This window comes from Elgaria multicarinata, chromosome 2 (genome assembly GCF_023053635.1).
Source record: "Elgaria multicarinata webbii isolate HBS135686 ecotype San Diego chromosome 2, rElgMul1.1.pri, whole genome shotgun sequence".
NCBI lineage: Eukaryota > Metazoa > Chordata > Lepidosauria > Squamata > Anguidae > Elgaria > Elgaria multicarinata.
The window spans coordinates 14,812,451-14,829,708 of record NC_086172.1 but is presented as its reverse complement, the minus strand read 5'-3'; positions in this window follow the sequence as shown (position 1 = coordinate 14,829,708).

The window sequence follows — 17,258 nt, the reverse complement described above, 5'->3', positions numbered from 1 at the left end:
GCTACTCTACTGGCAGCATTATCTATCTAAACTGTCTAAGAGGGTCATCAGACAAGCATTTTATCACACGCTCGTTACTCCCCACTTACACATGTTCGCGGGTCCTTTTGACGGTGACATCCATCTGCCTTTAAATCCATTTTTTTAAATGGAACATGCTGACATTTCCCATTGTGTGCAGGAAAAGCAGGGCGATAAAAACAGCCCCTGAATGGGCCACAGGGTCATTGTTTATTTCCTCTTTCTTCCCCTGCGTGAAGAAAGGAAGTATTGTAGGACAGAAGCGGGAGGAAAGCGATGGTAAGGAAATGTGATTTCCCCCCTTCTCATAACACTCTAAATGTCACACCTGAGCAGAGACCTCAGCTCAGGACTCTTAGTCCAAATCTGATGCTATGCATTGCCCCTGGAGAGAAGTGGCATCAGCCTTGCTTTTTCTTTCTTACCTTTTGCTATGTGTTTTACATTTATGAAGCAAAAGCGCATCCTTAGGATCCCTGGACAGTTTAAGTCAAAACTAATCTATTATGCTTTATTGCTTAAGGATGTGCGAGTACCTTGCAGTATTAACAGAAAAAGGTTAACCTATTCCAGCATAGTTCGCAAGACTTCCATCAAGCAGCTGGCACTAGGTGATCTTTTTGAACTGGGCTGGTGATATACCAGTAGACTGTGGTCTGCCTTTTGCCCACCCTTGTACTACGCCACCGCACTGGCTCCACTCGGCCACATAGCCACGTTTGTAAGCAAGACAAAATGTATATGGAAGAGTCTATTTTTTTCCCACTTGCTAGTAATATTGAGTCACATCAACTCAAACCCATAGCAGCAACTTGATACATTCAATTGAACAGAGAATGTTTTCATTCTGATGTCAACTTAGTTTTGCTGATTGTAATCAGTGGTCTTCTAAGTGGAAAAAAAGAATTCCTTTTAGCAGCTAAACTAACTTGCAGTTCATCAGCTGAATATGAAGCAGTGCTCATGCAATATATGTCCTCAGAGGCTTTCTTTTATAACATTATGGCTTACAAAGTTGTTTAAAAGTGAAAATTACAACAACTGCGCCAAGGGCCACAAACCATCTGCCCCAAGAATTTTTCTGAAAACCAGCTAAATAAAAATACATTTTTTTTAAGAATAAGAGCCCTGTATTTTCTCAGTATGGCTTTGACAGAGATGTGTGGAGCAATCTTTTTAAAGGCAAAAAATCTTCTTCATTTCCTCCCAGGAGTTCTCTTAATCATCCAAATATAAGACCAAGTAGAACATTCTTACAAATACTGTAAGAATGAAATCTTATACACACTTAGCTGGTAATAAGTCCATTTGAACTCAATGAGATTGACTGCTGAGCTGATATGTACTGTAAGAGTGCAGTCCTACAGGAATGACGCCTGATGGATGGAGGACTCCATTCCACACTGGACTGGACAATTAAATACACAAAAACAAACACATTATTCTTGTGGAGTCATTGGATGGATTTTTAAAATTTTATTTGGAAGTGTGTGTGTGTGTGTGTGTGTGTGTGTGTGTGATTGTTGCCTTCCCTTGTTTTTTCTCATTTTTCCTCCCCCACCCCACCCCACCGGCACACACACATATTTGGCTATGTTGTTGTAAAATGGAATTCTCACTACACTCTTCCTCACATGAAGGACTGCATGGTTGCAAAATTATCATTTGTGTTCTCAGGATTTTTACAAGGTTTTGTTATTGTCTGCATTTCTGGGTTTGGGGCAAGAAAACTCCAAACACAGGTTTGTGCTGCAAGGAGTGGTCCTTGGCAATAAGGCCAAGTAACTGGGCAGAATAGGGTGCGTCAAGAGGTTCATCCTGCCTGAAGGCACCCTGTCAGTAATACTTTGAGGGAGGGAACCCTTGTAAAGCAGGGATTCACCAGTAGTGAAAGTTAGTTCCCCCTCCCCATCCATGACATGATGAAACAATTCACTTTATCTAGGATGACCATATTTTGGAAACCAAAAAGGAGGACAAGATGGCTGCCCACAAGGGGTCGTGCCCACCAACATCCCCAGCCCCCAAGGGGTCGTGCCCACCAACATGCCTAGGCCCCAAGGGGACGTGCCCACCCAAACATGGCCTTGGTCACAGGTCTGATTTCACAGCACACAGTTAGGACCAACCTGTTCCACATAACATCTTAATGTTAAAATCACTGGAATAAAGAACAAGTGAGACATTCAATGTATCTGAAACTTCACTCATTCCTACTTTTGTAGCTTTTGTTGTACTTTGAAACTTTTGCTATACTCTGTGTGATACAATCTCCCCTTCCCTCAAATATCTTTTCTGACTGCAAATCCTTCACTGGATGACCATAGTCTCACCTTTCCAAACATTTAACACTCTTTCCCCATCACCTTTCTCATATCCATACTCATAGATTCCACATACTGCTACCACTGAACAAATAAAGCAGTTGACAAGTACAGAAAAAGCTAGTTCAACAAACAAGCAAACAAGCATTCAGGAAGAGTATAAACTATTACCCTGCAAACATTAGCCATGGAACAAAATGGACTAAAGGCTAGCACCTCTTAGCTTGTTTCAGCTTCAACCAGGCATAACAGTCAAAAACAACAAAGAAAAACACAGCTACCTCAATGACATAGCAATACCTAATGACAAAAATGTTGCAGAAAAGGAATAGGAAAATATACACTATTGGCTATGGAAGTTAAAGAACTATGGCAACAAGAAAGTGTTGAAGGGATGGATGGATGGCTGCCGGCTATGCTAAGAGTCCAAATTGCAATTTTACGTGCTAGGATCTTTTTAGTGCTGGTTCTATCAACTGCATCCCTTTTGATTAATTTGAGATTTATGTCACATTTTCTCTTACTGCTATTAACGTAATCATAGAGGAGCTTACAAAGTATGTTCATGTAACCACCTACTGACAACCTTTAATATGGTATATTAAGATCTGTGTAATTCTTTGCTGAAATTATGTTTAGCAGGCCAACTGCTAAATTGTTTATTTTAGTTTTTTAAAAACCAAAGTGTTTGATGTGTTCCAGTCAAATTCTGAGTCCATGGTGATATTTGTGTCTCTCTTCAGACCTGGCATAGTTAACCACTAGGGTGTTTTGGATTCCACTGATCCAAATTGATACATTTTAGAAGGGCTTTTTTACTAGTCACCAAGATGTGCTTATTATTACTGGTAAACTACTTGGATTGACATAGACAGTATACAGATGAAGCCACCTTGTGCTGACTGTAGCTCTCTTCTGTCCATTGGGGTAGACAGCACCGCTCTTACTTCTCAGGCCCGTCCCTGCCAGACTGTCCGCAGTTCTTTTAACTGGAGGTGCCAGAAATTGAACCTTGAACTTACTGCATGTGGAGCGTGTTACTGTGCCATGGTGAGTTGAGTAACTGCTTCCCGTTCCATCTGACTAGCTTGCTTTCAAACCTGAATGGCTGTATGTGAGACTCACCAGATCAAGAGAGAACACAAAGGCTTTAAGGACAGACCCCATTCAGTGATAGATGTACAGATCTTTACCAAGTGTTTTGGGCTTCAAGAATTAATGTATGAGAGCCTTGTGTGGCACAGAGCAGTAAAGCAGCAGTTTCTGCAGCTGAAACTCTCCCCACGGCCTGATTTCGATCCCAGTGGAAGCTGGTTTCAGGCAGCCGGCTCTGGTCGACTCAGCCTTCCACCCTCCTGAGGTCGGTAAAATGAGTACCCAGTTAGCTGGAGGAAAGGTAATACTAGCCAGGGAAGGCAAAGGCAAACCACCCCGCTATAAGGCCTGCCAAGAAAACGTCAACGAAAGCTGGCGTCCCTCCAAGAGTCAGTAATGACTCAGGGCTTGCACGAGAGGAGTAGTAGTCCCTGAAACTTCTCTCAAGCCAAACAACACAAATTTGGTATTAAAGAATACATTTTTATTGCACAAACAGTCTAAGAAGATAACAAGCTTTAGCTAAGATGTGGCAGATCACAAACATTCCTAAATGTACATAAGTTATAATTACTAAAAGAATAATGATGAATAATGCTGATGACCTCATCCTTAGTTTTGGACCTGGCTGTTCCACTATTCCCATTTTTCTCAATGTAGTAAGGCCACCACTGACACCAGTAACACCCAGATGGAGGTATCCCTGCTAAGCTAAGCAGCGTGCTGCTTCCAGTACTTGATTTGCCATTTATGGCAGCCTTCCTTCATTTCCAAGACTACATGCTGTTACTCATAGTTATCTCACAACACAGACACACAGAACTAACCACACCTATAAGCTACAGTAAATTCTTATCAAATCCACACACTACAATGCATATTCTGCTGCAATGGCAGTTGGCATGTGGTAACAGATTTTGACAATATCAAACATATAAGCAGTGAATGTTTAAGAAGATTTGAGAGCTGACATACAGTAGTAGTTAACACTTGACTGAATTTTGCAGATTTTATATCTTTCAGTTATCTAAATAATCAAAACAGTTGCATCTGAAATGTTGATGTGTAATTTGAATTCTGAAATTAAAACATTGAATTTTGAGATCAAACTTCACTGTTTTTGATGTGCAGATACTGCTGCACAGGCAGAAGGGCCTTGTGCTCATGCAGGCAGATGGACACAGATTTCTTTGCCAGCATCTGAAACCTCTGTAATGTCTGAAAAGCTGTTTTGGTCATTGTCCAAGCTTGCTGAAGCAGTTTTCAGATGGATCAAAATGCTGTGCGTGGGGTTGGGGGGAATCAGGGACCCTTCCCCCTGTATGCTTGCATAGCCAGACCTTCAGAGACAAGTCATGATCAAAAAGAGGCATCATCACAATTCACTGGATTTTTTTTTAAAAAATAACCTTTTAAAAGCCTGCAAAAACAGTTTGGCCAGAGATGACAGTGGAAGGAATGAGTATGGACACCTCTGCACAATGCCTTATTCAACTCTCTGAAAAACTGTTTTGAGCCTGGGTAAGTGATAACTCTACACTTCCACTGATAGTTCCAACAGAAAAGAGATTGCAAAAGGAATTGGAGGTGGGGTGGGGAGAGATGGAACATTCAGTGTGCACTGTTTGTGATGTCCAATTTCCCAGACTGCTGTGACTCAAAAACCTTGCTTCTTTATAACAATGTTATTGGGGTTGTTACTTGCTCTGTGACCTTGACTTAGGACTGCCACCACCCAGCATTAAACCGCTGCACTTTTCTTTCATCGTTCTCTGTCCTCTCATCCAGGTCCAGGACAAATGGCAGGCACAAATATCAGCAACATTGTTAGCATTACCTAGGAAACACATTATGACAAATGCCCACTTAGGATTTGAATAGTTGATTTCAGAATACAAATGCCAACACTTCATAATCGTGTATCAGGGCTGTTATTGTAAGTCAGTCCCAAAAAGCCACAGTAAATCTGCCCAAAGTGAGCCCTTTCCTTTCAACCCTTTTCCCATCAGGTGATTTACAGTAATTTGAGATTAAGACCAAACATGGATTTATGATTAGTTGATTAATATTCTGGCAAGAAATCCCCCCTGTGGGGTTTAACTTCTGTACCAGGTAGAAGCATGCACTGCAATGAATTTATTCCCTACCTGTGAAAAGTCAGGACCTTGCTAGAAAGATTCTGTCATGCATGCTCAGACTTTTTACATATAATCTAAGACAGTCAAGGATACTGATATTTCCAAAATATAGATTTTTTAAAAAAGGCACAGAGCTAACTTTCCTTAATAAATGGGCTTTGCTATCTTTACGAGAATGAAAGTTTAAACTACCTTGACATTATAAAACTCACATGTGAAAAATGTTTTCTCCATTATAAACTGGAGATAAGAGAGTAGTCAGTATCCTCTAGAGATCATTCAAATATAGTCCACATCTATACTACAAAAGTAAACTGAACTTAACATGGCTTTACCAAGGGATCATAGGAATTTTAAGTTGGGGGAAGTGGTGAAAATTCTGTCAGAGGTTTGTTGCCCCCTGAAAGAATCACTTCTCATATTCTCCTTGGCGGATATTTAGCCAGTTATATTTTGTAGTATAGATCCAAATATCCACAGGTTCCAGGATGAGATTTCCATTTTACAAACAAAAAACACTTAAACAAAGACTCAACACTGAATCATAGTGGAACCTTAGCACGAAACAGAAAGGATGAAAAATCACAGCACTTTATTAATGAACTAATAACTTTTAGCATAGAAAAAGTTTGAAAGTATTTTTTTAGGAATTAAATCCATAAGAGTTATTCTATTTAAAAGAATTAATTTATTTGATAAATAAAGAATTGGAGGAGAATGATAAGAACTCCTGAGAGTAGATGGACATATAAGCCTATTAAGGTTTGTGGAGACAATGAGCTTTTCTACATGATGCATTTATTGTGTGCTCATTATTCCCTCGTCATGGTTGTTTATCAGTTCTTTAGATGATGGCATTCTGTTTTTAAGCAGCACGTTTGGTGAGGTTTTTTTGAAAGCACAGAAAATGCACTGTCATCTGCAAAAGTGGAATTCTCTCTGCTTTTTATGTTTGTGTATTTGTGCTATTCCTTTATACCGCTGTGCCACCTAGAGGATATGTAGTGGAAAGGCAGACAAGGAAATGCAATTTGTGTACTGCTGGGATCTCAATTCTGTGATGAAATTGAAAGCAAATACAGCAGATTAACAGCTCAATATATGGGTTATCCCACCTATGTTACTGAATGTTGAAAAACCACATTGGTTTTCTCACCAATATTAGGTTGTTGTTGTTGTTTAAAAAAATTGAGATTTAGGGCTATGAAAATCCCCATCACAAGGTTCTCTCACTATAAAAACTTTAACCACTGCAACTAAAAATTAACTCTCTGTACTTTTTAGAAAACCAGTAGCCTAGTTCCCATGGCATAGGCATGGGATTGACACTACCACTAGGGAGAAGATTAATAAAGCTGATAGTAGGCACTCCTGGCCATCGCATCTATCTGGACTGTCATTTGGAGCGATGGATCCAGAAGCACCCCCAAGCTGTGAATGCACTCTTTCAGGGGGAGTGTCACCCCTTCCAGAACTGGTTGACACACCTCCAAACCCAGGCTCCGGCCTTTGACAGCAAGCACCTATGTCTTGTCTGGCTTCAGGTTCAGTTAGATTTTCCTCATCCAGCCCATTACCACCTCTAAGCATTCATTCAGAGGAGACACACTATCCTTAGCTGATGCTGTTGTCAAAGGCATAGAGAAATATATTTGGGTGTCATCAGCATACTGATAGCACCCCACCCCATGCCTCCGGATGATCTCTCCCAGCAGTTTCATGTAGATGTTGAACTGCATTGGGCATAGGATGATGCCTTATGGTATGCCATACAACAGCTCCTTCTTTGAAGAGCAGCTATCCCGAAGCATCACCATCTGGAACCTACCCAAGAGGTAGGACCAGAACCACTGAAGCACAGTGCCCCTGATTCCCAATTCCCTCAGGCGATCCAGAAGGATACCATTGTTGATGGTATCGAAAGCCGCTGAGAGGTCCAAAAGCACCAGCAAGGACACACTCCCCCGTCAATACTCCTGTGAAGATCATTCACTAAGGCGACCATAGCATGTTTTTGTGATTAAAAACTCATTGATTAAAATAGTTTAATACTCAATGTAGATCAGGTTTCAGTTTCCCAGAGTTTAGGGATACTCAGAGAAGAAGCCCAATGCAGAAATTTTTGTTATCATTAAAGAAAGCCTTTGTAGGCAAAATAACATTTAATCAAGACTGAATTGTAACTCTTTACAATTAGCCAGTTACAATACTGGCTAATAATAATGTACCTACAATGTGTCTTTTCTCCTCCATGTCATCTTTCTGATACACTAATTTTTAAAAAAATTAATGGAAACAATTTGGAATGTGAGCATCATAGATTTTCTCTCATTAACTCCACTGGCTATTTTTTTCCAGCTGTTAATGGACAGCTGCCTGGCATATGCAGACTCAAAGCTCGGCCAAAAGCCTTGGCTTTTCCAACTACAGTTGCAACTATTTGTCTTTGCCTTAATCAATGCAATTAAAACAGAAAAAAAAATCAGTAAGAAACTCAGGGCCATGTCAAGTATAAATAAGAAAGGCCAACGAGCTTTTATTACCTACACTCATAGAGATTTTGCAGTCCTGGAAAATCTCATAATATATACGGTATGATATCCTTTAGCAAAAGTTCCAGCAGATAAAGTGAATGGGTTGGTTGAGCCAAGCTTAATAGGCAACATATAAGTGAAATAAATAAAAACTTGTGTTGTACATCACAGCCTGTCCCATCTATCACCATCATCATCATCATCATCCATCACCATGAGATCTTATTTCAGATTCTTTTCTCTCAAGAAGTAAGACTGTCACCTGCTAGGGATAGAAATTTTTTGTAGTGGTCCCAGAATATGCTTCTCAGGTAGTCTGTCTGTCTTCTTCTCTTCTGAGTATGATCAGATTTAGATCTTATTATTGATTGATTGATCTACCCACCTAAGTGATTTATAACTCACCTTTCTACTATAAAAGCACTCAAACCAGCTTGTAAACTTAACAGCAGAAGCCTCTAATACGAATAAGTTTCCCACTCCCGATCAAAAAGAAGCCGGACAAATCTGTCTCAGGAGGGAGTTTCACAACTGGGGGACCATAATGTCAGTAGGTGGTGCCTAGCAGATGATGGCTACCTGGTAGCCACCTCCTAGGGGAAGGGCATAGCAGAAAACTTGACTATTCTGCCATGGTCCTAGTATTCCGCTTCCTATAATTACACATTTTAGAGGGTATCTCTTACTGCTGTTTTGTGGAATATTTGCGTTTGTTTTTAAGATTTCTATTGAATGAAATACACTGTTATCTTGTTATTGAAAAGTGATCTAGAAATATTGTCAATGAAGGACATATCAATCCTATCCCCTCCCCCAGCAGGTAGCTGTTCAGGAGGACTTAGATTTGGACAGAGGTCCCTCCTTTGCCAGTAAAGAGGAACTTGGCCAGCAGGCAAGTGGAGGAGGGGGATGCATCCGTAGCAACTCTGCCCTTGCTTTCTCAGTGGTCATGGTGGATTTAAACGTAAAAGATCCCCTGGGCTGCAAAGCCCACCCCCCACCCACCCCACACATACCACTTGTTCTGGCCAGCAGAAACTAGCTGGGCTCTGGAAGTGAAGGAAGACATGCGACTTCGTTGCCCTTCACTGTACATTATGTGCTGTACATTATGGCTGGGTGTGCCACAATTGTTTTTTGTTCGTTCATTTGAATATTGGTTCATTCCACTCACCCATGATGTGTCTTACTTGGCAAATAGGTGGTTGTTGGCCTGCTGAAATTGCAATTAACTTAAAGAAATGGCAAGAACATTTTGAGTCAGAGAAGAAAATGAAATCAGGACCAGATCTACACTAAGCAGGACGTGACTCTTTGAAAATGATTTGAAAACTGCACGTAGAGTGTGTCCTGGGCCTCAACAGTTGTCAATACCAATATAAACCATTTTAAAGCAGTAGTGTAGATCCTGCCTGGGAAAGTAAAACTGGATGCTACAGAAAGGAAGCTGACCGGCAAAGTAATTTATTCTGGAAATAATGATGCGTTATCTGTAGGGCTGTGCTCTGCTTCGCTTCGGAGCATAGAAGCGATAGTGAGGCAGCCTGATTCACCTCCAGAAAAGGCGGAGGAGAAGCGAGTTGGGGGGCTGCAGATTGAGGCAAAGAGGATCGCCTCGATCTGGAGCTCCAAATGCAGGTAAGTGGTGGGAGGGGGACTCATCTGGCGCTGGCACTGCCACCGCAGTCCCTGCGGCGATGGCAATGGAGCCAGGTAAGGGGGCAGAGAGGAGGGAGGCTTACCTGTGTCCATTGCAGTCCATCACAGGCTTCAATTGAGGCCCTGGCTTCAAGTGGAAGAGGCCGCGGCCTTCTCTTCCGCTTGAAGCTGGGGCCTCAATTGAAGCCCGCGACGGACGCAGGTAAGGGGATGGGGGGTTGGCCTAGCTGGTGCCGCCAGTGGCAGCACCGTCCATGCGGTGGCAGCGGCAGAGCCAGGTAAGGGGGCAGGGAGAAAGGAGGCTTACCTGTGTCCGTCGTGGTTCATTGCGAGCTTCAGTTGAGGCCCCGGTTGAAGCCAGAAGTGAAGGCCGAGGCCTCTTCCATCTTCAAGCCGGGGTGTCAATGGAAGCCTGCGATGGACACAGGTAAGGGGGTAGGGGGTAGCCTACCTGGCGCCACTGGCAGCGCCACCATCCATGCGGCGACAGTGGCAGTGGAGCCAGGTAAGGGGGCAGGGAGGAGGGAGGTTTACCTGTGTTCTGGATCAGGCCATGAAGTGGATCGGGGGGGGGGGGGGGAGTCCGTGCACAGCCCTAGTTATCTGACCCCACAGTGGGAGGATTTCAATATCAGCAGAAAGATGTATCTATCTTCTTGACACAAAAATTCAAAGCTATTCTGTTTGATCCCACATACCAAAAGCTGAAAACATGCACCCTATTGCACAAGAAGCTAGAGAATAGTATGAGATAATACTGACCTGAACAGTGTTTGTACTGCTGATTTTGATGTAGAGTTAACACTATTGCCTTCAGCAATGAAACTGACTTAGTGTTGAAAGATCTCATAATACTTCCAGACACATCCCAGGCAACCCATGCTTGATAGTTCTGCAACTTCTGCAAAGAAGAGCAGCTACTAAAATTTCCTTTAATATCCTCTTCTTAAAGCAAAATGTCAAGAATTTGTGCAGTCTTTATATCACAGATAGGGTGACCATATGACCCGGATTTGCCCGGATCTGGCCGGATTTATGGTACAAACCGGCAAATCCAGGAGGGGGGGAAATCCGGATTTTTTTACAAAGAGCAGCTCTAATGGGAATTAACAAAAATGCTTATAACTCTGTCATTTTTTAAGATAAAGACATAAAACTTGGCACAATGGTAGCTCTTAGGAAGGGCTTTAGTCATACAAAATTTGAAACAGATCTGTTCATCCACTGATTTTTTAGGAATTTTTTAAAAATTAAGGTTTTAAAATTATTATTTTTTAAATTGTCATTTTTAAAGATAAACAGATGAAACTTTGCACCATGAAAGGACATAGGTAGAGCTTTAGCCACACCAAATTTGAAACAGATCCGTTCATCCATTGATTTTTTAGGAATTTTTTAAAAATTGAGGTTTTAACATTATTATTTTTAAAATCGTCATTTTTAAAGATAAAGAGATGAAACTTTGTACCATGATAGGATTTAGGTAGAGCTTTAGCCACACCAAATTTGAAAGAGATCCGTTCATCCATTGATTTTTTAGAATTTTTTTAAAAAATGAGGTTTTAAATTATTATTTTTTAAACTGTCATTTTTAAAGATAAAGAGCTGATGATAGCTTTTAGGTAGATCTTTAGCCATACCAAATTTGAAACAGATCTGGGGCCAGTAGCAAACCCTGTTAACAAAAACAGCAGCTTGCAATGAGTGAAGATACAGTCAGAAAAAATATTTGAGGGAAGGGGAGAATGTAACACTTTTTATACTGTTGTTTTTATACTGTTTTTATGTTTTTAAAATTTTTGTATACTTTTAATGTTTACTATTTTTAATTGTTGTAAACCGCCCAGAGAGCTTCGGCTGTGGGGCGGTATATAAATGTAATAAAATAAATAAATAAATAAATAAATAAATAAATAAATAAAATAACACAAAGAGTATAGCAAAAGCTTCAAAGTACAGGAAAACCTACAAAAGTAGGAGTGAGTGAAGTTAATTTCAGATACATTGAATCTCTCACTTGTTCTTTATTTCAGTGATTTTAACATTAAGATGTTATGAAGAAGAGATTTGTCTTAAATGTGTGCTGTAAAATCAGACATGTGACCAAGGCTATGTTCGGGTGGGCACGCCCCCTTGGTGCTGGACACGCCCCCTTAGGGGCGACCATGTTGTCCTCCTTTTTGTTTTCCAAAATATGGTCACCCTACCTGAGATGCTTCACTTTGTCTTCAAGTACCTGAGCTTTCATTTGACTTCTTACAGCCTTCTCAGGAGTGGGCAGAAGATAGATCAGTAGATCCTGATCTATCTCTGGGTGACTGGCGGTACATTGGCCGGACCTTCCAACTCCCAATAGCAAACTCACTTTTCCACCTAAATTAGGCTGCTGAAATGAAGAACACTTGGGATAAACAGGAGGAGAGTTTTGTGTGAAAGGCCTGTGACCAGGGTGACCATATGGAAAGGAGGACAGGGCTTCTGTATCTTTAACAGTTGTATTGAAAGAGGAATTTCAGCAGGTGTCATTTGCATGCATGCAGAAGCTGGTGAAATTCCCTCTTCGTCCCAACAGTTAAAGCTGCAGGAGCCCTGGTCTCTTAACTAGATACAAAAGGGGGAGGTCTCCTGCAGCTTTAACTGCTGGGATGAAGAGAGAATTTCACCAGGTGCCACATGCATACCAATGACACCTGGTGAAATTCCCTTTGGAATACAACTGTTAAAGATACAGGAGCCCTGTCCTCCTTTTCATATGGTCACCCTACCTGTGACCTCAGCTCAGTTTTCCTTTTGAAAATATATTCCTAGCCTCAGAATGCGCTGAAAAGTAGGCTTCTAGGTTTTTTAAGTATATCTGTCTTTGAAGTCTGCCCTCCCCTCTAAAAGAAGACCTTACGTGGGCCACGATCCTATGCATGTTTAGACAGAAATACATCCTACAAGTGGCAGGAATTATTTCTGTCTAAACATGCATAGGATTGCACCCTTGATCAATCTTTATTCAATACTTCTTGATGTTCTTGTAGGGCATTAACACATTTAATGCTTTAGGCCAATTTTTTTCTTTAGTCTCTTCAAAGTCCAATGGGGTCTTTAAATATTGTTTGTTTTTCAAATCCTTCTCAGTTTCATCACATTTATTGCCGCTCTTTTGATCAAAGCTCATAAACTGAGATTCTAAAAATTGCTTACTTATCTTTCAATGCTGCTACAAATTTCTATTTGTCCTTTGAATTTTTTTTCTTTGTTTTGATATTCATGATTTTCTTACAGACTTCCACTGATCCACATTATCACCCCACCTTGAGAATTCTTGTGCTGCCCATGAGTTACTTTGATGGAAATATCCTCTTGTATACTAAATCCGTTCCCTGTTCTGATAAATTGCAGAGTTCCCACATTTGTTAGTCCACAAACTGATGGATCACACACAGAGTTTTTGTTTAAAAAACCATAAATGATGTTTATTCTGGAGCTGTATAATCTTATGAGATAATTCCCGCAGTGGTATCTTTTCTGTAAATACTCCATTTTGGCCAATAATTGTAGTACTTATCAGATTGTGTGCAAGTTCAGGACAGAAAACTGACCCACCCACTCCACCCCAATAATGATGATCTCCCCTATCTCTGGAAACTGAAACACTTGGCAAGCAACAGACTGGTTCAGCTTCATCAGTAAACTTGGGGGAGTGGGGAGACACCCACTGAGAGCCCTGAAAAAGTTTCAGAGAAGGACAACAAAGGATTAACACATAAAAGGCTAAGTAGATGGAGCCTCCTCACAGCAACAGACTTTTGAGGACCTGTGCTCAGACCACTAACTGCTAGAGAGTGTTTTAAACCATGGCCCGACTCAAACATCTGGAGGAGCCACCACTGGTGAATCCCTCCTGGGGCTTCTTGTCATGGCGGCAGCTGCCATTTTGAATGTTAACTCAGCCGGGGTGGGTTATTGGGGTGGTTAACATGTGCAACCCTAAAAAAGCCCAGAGGTTATGAGTGACTTGTCAACCCCTCCCAACATACCACCTTTGCTGAGTTTGCAAATAACAGGCTGAAATATTCAAGAATGGTGGCAACTACCACAACAAGCATCCCCACTGGGAAATTCCCCCATGGTGGCTGCTTGTGATGTGCAAATCAGGTCACTGTAGGGCGATAGTAACAACAACCCAGAGTATGGGTTGTCATTGAATTGTGGGTTGTTCTTGAAATATGGATTTTCATTATGTGTTAACCCGGCACTATGTTTTAACTATGGGTTGTTAACCACAAACAACCCAGGAAGCAAACTCATGGTTTATTGTTGGATTGTGGACTTTTGATTGTTCATGGTTAAGAACCTCTAGTTAAACCATAGTGGAGAGTTTGCACGCAACAACAACCCATGATTCAACAACTGATATTCAACTTGTATTTTGGGTTGTCATTATATAAGAACTGTGCCGGATTGTGGCACAAGCCAAGCCAGCCATAGCTTAGGGCATCATATTATGAGAGGCATCTAAATATGTTGTAGTTAATGAGAAGACATATTATAATTGAAATAGCTTTGTCTTAAGTATGTTGGAAAGTCTAGTATGACTTACAGCAGAATGGCCTTATATAGAGAAAGCACGGCAACACATCCAGTATTGGAGGCAATAAATGTAGGGTAGAGCCAGTTTAAAAGAAGTTCCAATCAACTTTATAAATGCTTTTACATACATTTTCAGAGAAAGCTATCTAAGACTGTTAAATCACAAGCACCCTCTAACGCTAGGTGTGTGAGTGCAAGTAAGCAAAGGCATGAGATATTGGATCTTTGCTTCCTCTCTGGAGAGACCACATGATGCTTGTTGCAGAGAAAGGAAGAGGAAGAGGAAGAGGAGGGAGCAGGAAATGAGAATTGACCAAGCTACATGACATTCTCTGTAACACTCTAGTGTCTGGAAGAATGCAGAGTTATTCCTATTATCCAACAAAATATTTTTTTATATAAAAACCACCATTAAAATTCTGAATTGTGACTTCTCCTATCCCAATACACACTGAATCCAATCATTTAATTAAGCAATGCAATTTTTATATAGTAGAGCGGCTTAATATCAATTTCTGACCAAACCATGCACATTGTGATACAAGTGTGAAGTTTGGTATGGTGAAATTTATTACCTTGTAGATTAAAATTAGATATAGGGGCAGCTCAGGAAATCATCGTAACAGCCGTCATCATGGAAAATGGCACCCAAAATTCAGTTTTGTCACAATAACGCTGTTATTTTTTATCTCACAGAAATGCCCCCTCCCACGCTCGGCTTGCCTGGACGGGGGTGGCCAGTTGTGGGTGGGGGCGAGAGAGATCAGACATGGGGGCTCACCACTGGTGGCCTCCATATGGTGCCACTGAGGAGGGAGGAGACTATGAGGCGTTTTAAGCCTTGCTCACTCCTTCCCGGTTCCTCTTTCACTTCGCGGCTCCCTCCCTCCCCTCCTTGTAGACAGTATGGGCTTGCTGGTTGCCCTTTTGGGGGGCCAAGTAGGAATTTTTTGCTCATAACCTAACTTGATTATGATTTTTTTCGCCTACTTCATTCTGTAAGGCAGCAGGAGAGAATAAATTAGGTTAATTTGGCTCATCTAATTTGGTCACATTTGTTCTGGGCTGGTAAGTGTGGGCATCTTGAGTGGGGCTTGCTATTGGTGAACAGTCACAGCACCAGCTGCTGGGATAAGATCAGATTACCTTTGAGGCCAACCCTCCTCACACACTCAAGAGCCCTGCGGCAGGGGTGCTGTGACACCGGAAGGCCTCCGTACTCAGTGGAGTCAGTGGGGTGGCGAAGCACTAGGCGCCACTTCTCTGACTGTGCATGGTTCGGCCGAAGCAGGAATGGCCTGTGGATAGTCCAAACAAGGATTCCTGCTTAGACCTTCACCCTCTTTTGCAGATCTTTCAATAAATGTGGCCCTTGTTTAAACCCAGCTTTATGTCTCGTCTCGTTATTTCTCGCTCTCCATTCCGCAAAAGATTTCTCAGTACAAAATTAAAAAGCATAAAATTTGCTACCAAAAAGAAAAGCTCCTTATTAATCTTTTCTAGGAGCAACCCTTGTCGAGATAGTAAGGTTTTATTCCTACTCATTTGTCTGAGAAGTCAACAATTCGCACGATCTCACCCTCATTTCAATCCTGCACTTTGTGTTCCAAGCCTGAAACTTCCAGAGGTCATATTTTACACCTTTTTGAACAAGAATATGTTTTGAGGCATCAATGGGGGGGGGGGGGGGAGTTAGTGAAAATAATGAGAAAATTCCATAAGAGGCTGCTTTTTTACTTCAGATTGATCTCAAGTATAATATGATTTAGTCTTCCTATTTTTAACTTTTCTTTTGTTTTTTGTTTCAGGTTAGATCACAACGAAGAAGTTTACAATGGAAAAAATTGCCAACAGGTTATTTTCACAAGGTACTTCCACATCAGGCCCACAACCTGACTGAAATGAAATGGATTGGACAAAATGCACATTTTCCCAAGAAGATTGTTCCGATGATCTTCAGTGTCCTGCTACTTCCAAAAGAAAAAGGTGCTGGTGTCAAAACAGTTGCTGAAAGGCTAATTTCATCCAATGAACTAGGAACTTTACCACGTAATATTACATTCACAAGATTAAACTCTGGAGCAGGAATAGAAATTACACTAAGAAAACACTCTAGCAAGTGGCACAAAAACTGGCAACTAAAATATAATGAGACAGAACTAAAATGGGCCATAAAGCAGTGATTAATACTGGCTTATGGGTTAGATATAACAGGATGGGACACTAACAGGGCGAATGTCAATCTTCAGTGGAGTAAAACAAGGCTGCCTACTGGTGCCCACATTATTAAACTTTTATATTAAGTAACTAATGAATGATTTGGAGAAGGGATGTTCCCACCCACCCCTGAAATTAGCAAATAAACCTCTGTCTATACTCCTCTACATAGATGATGCAGTTCTATTATCGTGGACAAGTATAGGTCTAAGATGTCTTTTAAGAGTTTTGGACTGTTATTGTAAGAATGAACTACTGCCGATCAACTATGCAAAATCCAAGGTGATGGTCTTCTCAAGAAGGAGAATAAAGCATAAGTAAAAGATCAACAACCACCCTATTGAAGAGGCCACATTTTCCTGATATTTGGGTATTGTATTTCACTGTTCGAGCTCATGGTATTAAGGTCCTCCTGCATTTCTTCTATACGAAAGGAGGACATTATCTTCCCTTACCTATTCAAGTATTCCAGGCTACGTTTATCTCTCAAGTGCTATAGGGGTTAGGGCTGTACACCCACTTCCCTATCCGCCTCGGAGGCCGGTTCGGAGCCCCCGAAGCAGCCCTGGTTCGGCTCGGGGATGCTTCGGGGGTGGCCTGACCCACCTCGGGGCTGAAGCTGAGGCAAAATTCGGCCCCTCCGAGGCGACTCGGACTTTTCTGGGTGCCGACTGTGCAGGTGGACGGTG